This window comes from Alligator sinensis, unplaced genomic scaffold (assembly GCF_000455745.1).
Source record: "Alligator sinensis unplaced genomic scaffold, ASM45574v1 scaffold130_2, whole genome shotgun sequence".
In the NCBI taxonomy this organism is placed as follows: Eukaryota; Metazoa; Chordata; order Crocodylia; family Alligatoridae; genus Alligator; species Alligator sinensis.
The window spans coordinates 1657525-1667441 of NW_005841913.1; positions in this window are offsets into that span (position 1 = coordinate 1657525).

Genomic DNA, 9917 nt, shown 5'->3' on the forward strand with positions numbered 1-9917 from the left:
GTGGGGATCATGCATTATATCCTATCACACCTTTAATTGCATGTCTGCATGCATGTCTGCCAGGGGCCATACGCTTTTGGTTTATGAAGAGGACAAAAAATGACATTCTGATCATTTTGACCTTTTGTGACTCAAAAAGGTGTGAATTTCCAAAGACTTTCAAATAACTGTTTCAGAGAAACTGATAACTCATAAGCTACACAGTAGCCAGATGTCATTTGTAATAGCAATAAAATGCCCCAAACCTCACTTTATAATGAACATGCTGGCAGATCCTTTACTACAACTGTATTAGTAAAGGCTGTTATAACGAGTGTATGGATGAACACAAAAAATAACATTCAAGGGCAAGATATATCATTGTTTTCCCTGCACTGCAGAAAATATAAGTGGGTCTTTGTGAACGAGACAAGAATTGCTTTGGCTCAGTTAATTGTGTGGGCAAGGCCAAATCTTTAATCAACCCCCTGCTCCTGCTTACTGCTTAGTATGAATGCCAACATTTTCTCCTAGCTTTGAAGATTTCTTTCCAGAGGTTCAGACAAGTCAGTCTAGAGTGTTACACACTTCTCACACTTGATCAACTGGGTCATCTTGATTTGCCGGGGGAAGGAGGAAAGTTGAACAATAGTGCAAAATAATTGCTCATTCTTCTTAAAATACATATGATAAAGAATTTTTTACTTAGTCTTCAAAAGACTTCTTTGCACAACAGAAATACACTTAAAAGCATGTAATCTTTAGCTGGAGGCCAGACTAAGTATGTTTCTGATTATGCTAGTGACCCTCACCCTAAAATCCCTTTGTAGAAATGCCTTTATACTAGACAACACACTGACTAGCAAATGATCTAACAGATTTCACAGCACATAAATTAAGACCTAATAAATTATTCCTAATTCAAGTTCTCTAATTACAGAATCGGTGAAGCATTCCATTTATGATTGCAATTATCTAAACAATTAATAAACAAAATAAAGTGCGGCTGCATTGAAAATTATTTTATAACTGTTAACTTAGCAGGCTAATGTTTTAGAACCAAGCTGGTTAAACCCTATTCTTCATGAGTGGTCCAGAGACCAGGATATTCCATTATGTTAGCTTGACTGATTGGAAACACTTCTTTTAATTTCATAGTGGATCATTTTCTCCTACTACATGAAGACTGTTAAATTCTACCACTGATTTTAATGATATTCTTCAATAGAAGGAAAAAGGTTTGGAATAAGTGACAGAGTCTGTGTACATGTTCATTAATGCACCGTAATTATGGCTCATTAAGTTAGTACCTGTAATAACAGGTAATGTGCTATAATCAGTGCTACTGCATATTAGCACAGACGAATACTTTTTTGTGATGCTTAATGCCCATTGGACGAATGTATTGTGCATTAGCATATTAGCACGCTTTTTGCATGATATGCTAATGCGCAGTAGAATTAGTCAAACGGGCATTGTCTTGTGCAGACACACCCAGTGTTATTAATGTTAAACCATTTAGTCAATATTTTCTTGCAATTTATAAGAACAGAAAGAAGCCTAGCTTTAAAATTTCAGAGATAATTAAGAAATGCAGTTATGAGTATGGTTACTGATCCATTTCGAGGGAACTCATAAGAATTATAGGTCAGCTATTAGCCTAGTAATCACCTTAGAGGATGTAGGCATCTAACTGTGATTCTAATCTACCCTGCTTCAGTCCCTGAAAGTCAGTTAATATGAAAGACCTATGGGTTCTTGCTGATTTTTTTTAAATTGTCCTAAGGCTGAGATAACAATGTGTTACAAAAGTAGATGCATTAACATATTTTCAAGGAATTGGACAGAATGGAATAGGATGACACCTAGACACATAAGGATCACACCTAACCACCTAATAGGTGGAGTAGGATCTGGTCCTTTGTTGCTATTAGATCCATATTAATATAATAAAAGGGACTAGAAGAGTTAAATGCCCCCCAAACAAAACAAAACAAAACAAAAACCCCAAGATCCAGTAAAACAGAATAAAACATAGAAAAAAATATTAAGCAATTTTTTTCCAGTCATTGAGTCAACTTTGCCATGACAAAATCAACAGTATTTTAAAATTTGAGGTTGGACCGAAGTATGATCTTATACCATCTTATGCAATTATACATATGATTGCTCAGAGCTCCAGTATGAAACTGGAGATAGGCCTGTTGAAAGTCTCTGAGTGAGGGTTAGAGGGGAGAGCAACACGCATGATCTCATGGTGGGCTTCTGCAGCAGACTACCAGACCAGGGGGTGCACTTAACATTGCCAATAGCCAGAAGATGAGCTTAGTTTAGCTGGGAATACTTTAGTGAGCTAAAACACAAAAAGGAAGCTTATAAGAAGTGGAAATGTGGATAAACAACTAGGGAGGAGTATAAGGCTCTAGGTTCATCCATCATAGCTGCATGCGGCAGCAGTAGCTGTGGCCCCCCCTGCTTGCCGTGCCAGGCAGTGTTTGCCACCGCTGCCTCTGGGCTGCCTAGCGCATGAGCTCCGGATGGGCAGCAGCAGCAATCACTGCCCGGTGCGTTGTGGGGGGACCGCAGCTCCTGCCATGGCGCAGCCCCAACAGGTGAGCCCAGAGCCAGAGTGGTGCCCAGGCTGTCAGTGGGGGTGGGTTACAAGTGGTGCTGAGCAAGGGAAAAGTGGCCCGTCACCTGCCCTGTGGCCAGCGCCCTGCACTGCAGCCGCTTGCAGCCCACGTGGACCGCCCCACATGGGCTGTGAGCAGCTGAAGCAAGGAGTGCCAGCCACGGGGTGGGGAAGGGGGCCGCTTTTCCCTGGGCTCAGTTTTTCCCTATGCTCCTCCCCTGCCCCCCCTTACCTAAGGTTCCGGTGCCGGGGCACCATGTGGTCCCAGGCCAGAAGCCCCTGCTACAGCTTCCAGCTGGGGAGATGGGGCCGGGTGGGCCCTGCTTTTGGGGGATCCCACCAGGCTTCCCCTGGGTCCTACTGCCCCTGGTTCCTGTCATTTCTGACAGGAACCAAAGACAGATAAATATTAATTTTCTAATTTATTTAGGGGCCCCATGGACTGGATAGAATGGCCTCATGGGCTGGATCTGGCCCACAGGCTGTATTTTGCCCACCCCTGTTGTAGAGGCACTGGCCATCATCTTTGAAAACTCAAGGTGATTGGGAGATATCTCAGATGACTGGAAAAGGGCAAATATAGTGCCCACATTTAAGAAAGGGAAAATGGAGGATCTAGAGAACTCCAAACCATTCAGCCTCACTTCAGTTGCTGGAAAAATCATGGAGCAGATCCTCAAGGAATCCATTTTTAAGCACTTGGAGAAGGTGATTAGGAACTGTCAGCATGGATTCACCAAAGGCAAGTCATGTCTGACCAAACTGATTACCTTCTATGATGAGATGACTGGCTCTGTGGATGAGGGGAGACCAGTATATATGGTATACCTTGACTTTAACTAGGCTTTTAATACTATCTCCTACAACACTCTCACAGACAATCTAAGGAAGTATGGGTTGGATGAATGGACTGTAAGGTGGATACAAAACTTGCTGGATCATCCAGCTCAGAAGGTAGTAGTCAATGGCTCAATGTCTAGTTGGTGGCTGGTATCAAGTAGCGTGCCCCAGGGATTGATCCTGAGGCTGGTTTTGTTCAATATCTTTATCAGAGACCTGGAAGATGCACTCTCAGCAAGTTTGCATATGACATCAAGTTGGGGGGAGTCATAGTACACTGGAGCATAGCGTTAGAATTCGGAGAGACCTAGAGAAATTGGAAGATTGGACCAAAAGAAATCTCATGAGGTTCAACAAGGACAATTGCCAAGCCTTGCACTTAGGACAGAACAATTCCATGCACCAGTATAGGCTGGGGGCTGACTGGCTGGACAGCAGCTCTGCAGAAAAAGACCTGGGGTTTACAGTGGACAGTAAGCTGAATATGAGCCAGCAGTGTAACCTTGTTGCCAAGAAGGCTAACAGCATACTGGGCTGCATTAGTCAGAACATTTTGAGCAGATTGAGAGAAAAGATTCTTCCCCTTTATTCTGCACTGGTGAGGCCACATCTGGACTACTGTGTCCAATTTTGGGCTCCCCACTATAGAAAAGACAATTTGGAAAGAATCCAGCAGAGGGCAAGCAAAATGGTTAAAGGGATAGGGCGTATAAATTATGAGGACAGGCTGAGGGAACTGGGCTAATTTAGTATGGAGAAAAGAAGACTGAGCTGGGATTCATAACAGCCTTCAACTACCTGAAGGGTGGTTCAAAAGACAATGGATCTAGACTGTTTTCGGTGGTTAGATATTAGGAAAAATCTTCTCACACGGAGGGTAGTAAAGCACTGGAACAGGCTACCCATAGAGGTTGTGGAGTCTCCATCCTTGGAGTTTATGAAGACCTGGCTAGACAAAACCTTGGTTGGGATGATCTAATTGGGGATGATCCTGCTTTGAGCAGGGGGTTGGACTGGATGATCGCCTGAGGTCCCTTTGAGCCCTGATTTTCTATGATTCCATGATCTTCAAATTGGTGTCACTGGATTCCTGGCATGTCATGCTCTCTCAAAGTTATCTAGGAAGATGACTGAGATCAGTGGTTCTTGCATGAGTATAAGGCTCTAAATCAGAGCTGGGCAATTTTTTGGGCCCTTGGGCCACATAGGAAGTTTTGTTGAGGTATCTTCAGCTGGATCAACATCCACTGCCTCCACAATTCACTAAATTCCATATGTGGAATGGGGCTGCTGGGGGGTGGGGAGCAGTGTTCAGGAGCAGGAGCAGTGGGCAAAGCTGGGTTCATGGGGCAGAATCACATGGCTATGACAGCAAAGGGCTGAAACCTGGGGCCCAGGACAGAGCCATGATCTGCTGTTCACATGCCCATGTGATGGGCATGGATTCTGAGGGCAAGGGCATGCTGGAAACAGATGTGACTCTGCCCAGGACCAGCCCCAAGCTGTAAGCACCTGAAGATCCTGGGATCACCATGGAGACTGGCTGGGAACCACATGGGCAGTGCGCCCTGATGGCATCTGCCCGGCAGACTGCCTGGCCCCTGTGGCTCCTGGCTGATCTCCGTTGGGACCCCTGGATCTGGGGGCGGGGTCTCGAAGGAGAGTAGCTGGGAGCTGCACAGACAAGGTGCTCTGATCACATCCACCTGGTGGAGTGCTCTGCCTGTGCAGCTCCTGGCCAGCCTCCATGGAGACCCTGGGATCTTGGGGTGGTGACAGTGTGTGGCCATGATAGAGCCCCAGTTCTGTGGGTAGGGATGTGCACTGAGTACATCATGGCTCTGCTCCAGCCCTGGCCCTGCACTTGCACCACCCCAAGATCCCAGGGTGTCCCCAACCCTGCCAACCCATCCTGCTCCCAAACACTACTACTTGCCAGTCCACAGCCCCATTGCAGCTGCCTGGCTGAGTGCCATGTCCACATGGGTCCCACCCCCAGCAGTGGGTGCTAGGTGGATGGGCCAGGGTACCTGGGCAGTGGGACTGGGTCTGGCAGTAGCAGCACCCAGAAGGAGCCACTTCCACTGCTGCCAGGGCTGCCAGGAAATGGAGTCTGGCAACTGCACTGATGTGGCCCCACTGTACACCCAGGCATGTGCCATGGGTCAGGCTGACCTCATGCCTGGGCCAGTTGGGGTTGGGAGACCTGCCATGGGCCAGGCAAAATTACTCTTTGGGTCATATTGTGCCCACCCCTGTTCTAGATGCCCCTGATGACAGTCTAAGACAGTGGCCCTGTGGGCTGGATGGAGCTGGTTCAGGGGCCTGATCCAGTGTGAGGCTGGCATGCAGGATAAATCCACGGGTGTGATCCAGAGTGCTGGTCTGCTGTGTATACCAGCTCCATCTTGTGCATGGCCTGAATGTGTGCACTGGATCTAGCCATGCACTGGCTCATTCTATGTGCCATATCTGGCTGTAGAGTGACCCCATGCACACAGTTCACAGAGCTCCCCATGGGTCTTGAAATTTGGCAGCAGGGGATGCTGCTCTCCAACCACTGCTCCCCAATTAACACTGATGCTGCTCCCCAGCCATCAAATGTCCAGACCTGTGGAGAGACCCACAGGCCAGGTGATATAACTTCACAGGTTGGGCTGGCATTTGAGCACCACTGGTCTAGGATCTGTCTGAATAAATCCAGGGTTGTGCTACTCCAATTACCCCTACTGGTTCATTAGCACAGAGTGGTTAAAGATGTTGAAGCCTGACTCTCAGAGATCATGTAGTATCTGCATAGGTTTGTTCAGAAGCAGAACTGGCTAGTATTGTGCTCCCTGCCCATCACACCCAACACTTGCTCTGCCTAGGTTGTGTTCTGGCAAGGCGGAGGGCAGAAAAGCAGAGACATGTAGTATAGGCAGAGCAAGAGGCTAGATACAAAGCCAGTGGCAGCATCATGGAGTTGCCATGGCTGTTCCACCTGGCTCTGTGCCCCCCCGCTCTCGCCCCCCCCCCCCCCCCCCAAGGGTGGGACCCAGGGCAGTCACCCTGATTTGCCCCGGGGCAGCCCTGGCCACTGAGGTGGGTGTCAAGCATCTAGGAAACATCCATTTTCAGCAGCAAAAAAGGAGGTGACTTCTACCCAAGTAGCAGTGAATCTCCTGCCAATCCTGCAGCTTCCCTACTGCCCCTGCCACCACTTCCCTGTCCTGTTCACTGCCAGAGCTGGAGCTGCTACAGAGTAGATGCAGTGTGTGTGTGTGGGGGGGGGGGGGGGGGGGGGGATGTGGGGACTGGAGGGTGAAATCCCCCCCAGCTCCGTTCTGGTCTCTGCCGCCAGGCATTTCCAGGGGCTTGTGTCCCACATGCCCCACATTGTTACCAGCCTGGTTTTGTTTCCTTCCATGTCTGAAGCTAAGAGAAAACTATTCATTAGCAATGAAGCTTGAATATTAGCATCATCCCAATGACCTTACCAAGATAGATCAGATAGGGATCAAGAGGGTAAATGATGAGGTTGTTGGTAGCAAATTTAGTTATTTTCAGGACTGGCTGGACTATGCCTTCCTTTGGAAGAGCAGTCTGATCTGATGTATCGAAGCAGTTAGGCTTCACATCACAAAGTATGATTCAGCAGGGTTTAATTTCATAGGAGTGTATATTCCTTAGAGCTTCAGCAATCCATGTTGAGTGGCCATCATGTTCCTTTTGCATCAGGCAATGGTTCTGAGTTTTCTCTTTTAGTCCCAGCAAGATCCTCTGGCTCTGTTGATTTTTATTGGCCAGTGGGGAAGAGAGTCCTGTACTGAGGTCTGAGGTTATTCACAGACTTTATAAGCTGACTAGATAGTTTATTAGACAGAAAGGTTCTTTTGATCATGATTTAGTGAATGAGATTGTGGCTGAGAGGAAGGTTTGTATGACTGTAGCATATGTTTGCATATGGATTTTGTGCAGATGTTCATACACTAAAGCTGAATGGGATTTGTCCCACAAATATGTGGTCATCTGTCTTTCGGTTTCGTGTGATATAGTTGACTGTACAGCCATGACAATCATGGACCTAGACAGGCTGGCAAGTTGGGTGGATCAGAACAAGATGAAGTTCAACATTGAGAAGCGTAAAGTGCTCCATCTGGGGACAAACAATCCCCAGCATACTTACAGGCTCAGTGGCACCAAACTGACTAGCACCATGACTGAAAGGGACTTAGGAGTAATAACAGGCCACAGTATGAACATGAGCCAGCAGTGCGATGCTGTAGCCAGCAGGGCAAACAATACTCTGGCATGCATCACTGGTGCATCTCAAGCAAAACCAAGTAAGTGATTCTTCCACTTTACTCAGCATTGGTGAGACCGCAGCTGGAGGTCTGTATCCAGTCCTGGGCACTGCACTTCAACAAGGATGTGGAAAAGCTTGAGAGTCCAGAGAAGGGCCACCTGTATGATCAGAGACTTGCTAAGCAAGCCATACAAGGAAAGGCTGAGGGACTTGGGTCTCTTCAGCCTAAAAAAGAGAAGTCTGAGAGGGGATTTGGTAGCAGCTTACTGCTATATCAGGGAAATACATCAAGGACTTGCTGAACAACTGTTCACCAGGGCACCCTTGGGGAAAACCAGGAGTAATGGCCACAAACTCCTGGAAGACCGCTCCAGGCTTAACACTAGGAAAAACTTCTTCACAGTCACAGTGTCTAAACTGTGGAATAAACTCCCTCCAAAGTTGATGCAACCACCTACCCTGGAAATCTTCAGGAGGAGACTGGATGGTCACCTCGATGGGGTCACCTGACCCCAGTTGTCTTTCCTGCCTAGTGCAGGGGGGCGGATCTTGTGAGGTTCCTTCCAACCCCTAACAATCTATGAATCAATGAAGAGCAAAAAAGTTGCTTTGGGGCTGATGCATCGGTCTATTTACATCACTGCATTAATTTACGTTTAGCTATAATATTTACCAGGTTGTTGACACCTCAGTGTTCTTTCTGTTCTTGGCTTCTGGAGCTTTCTTGGACCATGATCTGCTGGGGATTAGTTAGTTTGCTTAGCTGGTGGAAATATTGAGGATGGATCTATCTGATGTTTTAAACAAGTGGTGGTCCATTACAGTGTGATGTCAATGTTTTCTTGGCTTCATCATTTCATAGCTTTCAGTAGTCACAGAGCTTATTCCTCACACTAGGAATAAGACAATTCTCCTCACGTTAGGCCTTCTGTATCTGTCAGGTTCCCAAGACAGAGTCTCCTTATTATCCCCAGCACCACCAATTTAAAATGATAGAGACTTAAGTACCACCAGCAAATTTTCCATACACACAGACATGCAAACACAAATGCACACATACACACACACCCATGCACACACACCCAGACACACACTTTCCCTTCACAGGACCTCCCTCCTTCCCCACTCTCGATCACTCTGAGGCAGCCCTTTGCACCCCACCTTGCACAATGAGCTGCCCACAGCTATCTAGCTATCTAGCTTCCCACCCAGCCCCTATTAGACTTACCTGCAGGGAGATGCTGCCTGGCTGTGTCCCATGTAGCTGCAAGGATTCACAGGGCTGGGCCAAGTCGGACCAGGAGTGCAACACCATGCCTCTGCAGGTAGGCAATGGCTGAAGGAGTGGCTATGGGGAAGGCTAAGATGAATTTTGGGGTGGCCATAGCCCTCAAGAGCCCCCAGTGCTGCCACTTGCCCACCAGCCCACAGAGGGGTGGTGCAGTGCTCCTGGCCTGGCACAGCCCAGCTCGGCCCCAGCTGCAGCCCGCCCCCCCACCAGGCACAGCGTGGCATTCTGGGATTGGTGCATCTTGGTCCCAGCACTGCCCCCCCCAGCCCCATTAGTGGAGGAGCACCATTCCCAGCTCATAGGGAAGCAAATGCAAAAGCTGCAGTTTTAAACTGCCAAAAGTGCCAAGTTTGAAACCACAGCTTTTGCTTCCCTGCTTATGAAGATCCTGGAGGCCCTGAATTGGTAGTGGCCCCTGGGCCTGGGCTCAGCTGCCACATTCATTAATCCACCTATAGTTTCATAGTTTCATAGTTTCTAGGGTCGGAAGGGACCTGGGCAGATCATCTAGTCCGACCCCCTGCCATGGCAGGAAAGAGTACTGGGGTCAAACGACCCCAGCAAGATGGTCATCTAACCTCCTCTTAAAAACCCCCAGGGTGGGAGCCTGCACCACCTCACTTGGAAGCTGGTTCCAGACCCTAGCCTCCCTGACCGTGAAGTAGCGCCTCCTGATGTCCAACTTAAACCTTCCCTCCGCCAGCTTGTGACCGTTATTCCTGGTCACTCCTGGCAGCGCTCGGGGGAACAGGGACTCCCCCAGTGCCTGTTGATCCCCCCTGACTAGTTTATAGCAGGCCACAAGATCCCCCCTCAGCCTTCTCTTCTGGAGGCTGAACAGGTTCAGGTCCCATAACCTTTCCTCATAGAACCTGCCCTGCTGTCCC